Source organism: Penaeus japonicus, unplaced genomic scaffold, assembly GCF_977035675.1.
Source record: "Penaeus japonicus unplaced genomic scaffold, GWHDUDI00000001_assembly GWHDUDI00000007, whole genome shotgun sequence".
NCBI lineage: Eukaryota > Metazoa > Arthropoda > Malacostraca > Decapoda > Penaeidae > Penaeus > Penaeus japonicus.
The window spans coordinates 25,078,931-25,081,430 of NW_028234409.1; positions in this window are offsets into that span (position 1 = coordinate 25,078,931).

Sequence of the window (2,500 nt, forward strand, 5' to 3'; positions counted from 1 at the left end):
TTATGGGTTATTGAATAATTTACTAACTAGAAGTGTATGCGCGCACACACACACACACACACACACACACACACACACACACACACACACACACACACCCATATATGTGTGTGTGTGTGTGTGTGTGTGTGTATAAACAATTAATATATATATATACATACATATATATATATATATATATATATATATATATATACATATATAAATATAAATGAATACACACACACACACACACACACACACACACACACACACATATATATATACATATATATACATATATATATATATATACACATATACACACACACACACACACACATATACACACACACACACACAAAATATTTATAACATACCATACACACACACACACACACACACGCACGCACGCACGCACACGCACACGCACACGCACACGCACACGCACACGCACACGCACACGCACACGCACACGCACACGCACACGCACACGCACACGCACACGCACACGCACACGCACACGCACACGCACACACACACACATATATATATATATATATATATATATATACACACATATGTATGTATGTGTGTGTATATATGTGTATATATATATATATATATATATATATATATATATATATATATATATATATATATATATATATATACATAATAAAATAAACAATCAAAAATAAACATAAAAATGGTAAAACATTTAGTTCTGGTTTCAATTTCCATATACAAATGATTTCCAAAATACATAGTTCTGAATTACAGATAGAAAAATTGCAATTGTTGACAGGGTGATCATACACTTCACTATGATCTCTGATAGATGAAAATACTGGTTTACTCAATCTAGATTATGTCCGGAAATAGAATCCTTTGTGCTCGTCTACCCTAATGGAAAGATTTCGGGTGGTCTTTCCAACATGGGCGGCATTACAGCTACCACATACATATTTATGTACAGTGGGCCAGTTTAGGGAGTCTCTAACCTTATCCTTGCTTTTTTATTTCTGAATCTAACACTCGAAACGTCTGAAATAAATGGTCTTCCCTGCTGCAGGGAAATCATCCATTGAAATAAAATTATTTACATTAATATTGATAGCACAGTTCATTAAATTAATTGAAAAAAAAACTCAAACAAGAATCCATGTAAAACTAAAACGAGTAAGAAAAAGACATAAACAAGGAACTTAGCTTACGTATATTCTCCATGGATGGAGTGTGGTCTGTGACTGTCATGTTGGCGTGACAGTAGTCGAGAGTAGTTTGAGTGTTGGATGTCCGTTGTAGGTGGCGTGTGTGCGAGAGGATTGGAGGTGGGGTGGGGGGGGGGATGTGCAAACTTTATTTTACAGTAAAAAGGGTAGTTGAGACTTCAATGTTATTCAAGTCTGGTTTTATGTTTTTAACTAACAATGATTCCATAGTTCTTAAAGCATTGGTATCCTTTCCTTTTCGAATTGTTATAAAGTCATCTAATTTTATTCCATGGTTAGTTTTCTCTGAATGTTCTCGGATTAATGAGTACATAGGAGAGGATAACGGATAAGTCTCGAATCTGGTTTCACCTTATGGATGTACAGGGACTCTGAGATTTGGAGTTCGAGCTTGGTATGTGAAGTGGACAGAATTTTGAAATCATTGTGAGTGCAAGGGATGTGTATGTATGCGTATATCTGTGTGTTTTATGTAAATGAAGATGAAATCCAATTGGATTTCAAAACTGTTGTCTCGGTTTCTGATAAATCTATTTATTTCTCCCATAAACTGATATTGTGCATAAATGCTGCACACACACGCATATGTTTAGGATTTTTTTTCTCGCTTTTTAAGGATGAGGAACCTCCGGGAGCTGTCGCTCTTGATGACGTAGGTCAAGATGAGTCTGATTACTGTGATGAGGTGGAGAGTGATGATCCTCAGGCAGAGCTTCACCTCTATCAAGAGGATTACATTGAAAGTTCAGACCTCTGTTTTTTTTTTTTTTTTTTTTTTGATAAATCAAGGAGTTATATATATACATATATATATATATATATATATATATATATATATATATATATATATATATATATATATATATATATATATATATATATATATACATATATATGAAAGAGCCATCAGCTAATGTCATAACATAAATAAAACCTATACTTAACAAACGTGCAGGAGGCACCAAAATAAAATTAAGCTGAAAGCATAAAATGACCAAGAAATGCCAGATGGGCTGAAAATAACTAATACTGTGTCGGAAAGTCTCAAGTAAATCCATAGGGTAGGTTAACCAAGTCACAATATTCACTAATTCTATTGAATAAAGTAAAGTGATGACTAATAAATTGAACAAAATACAATTTAGGTTTGCGTTAACAAACAGTGCCATTTGTAAGGAATGTTGACATGTAAATGAATAATATGATACAAGTCTGAATGAATTACAAAAACACATAAAATGTCATTTTCATTTAAAATCAAATCTATAATAAGTAGATTCATAGAA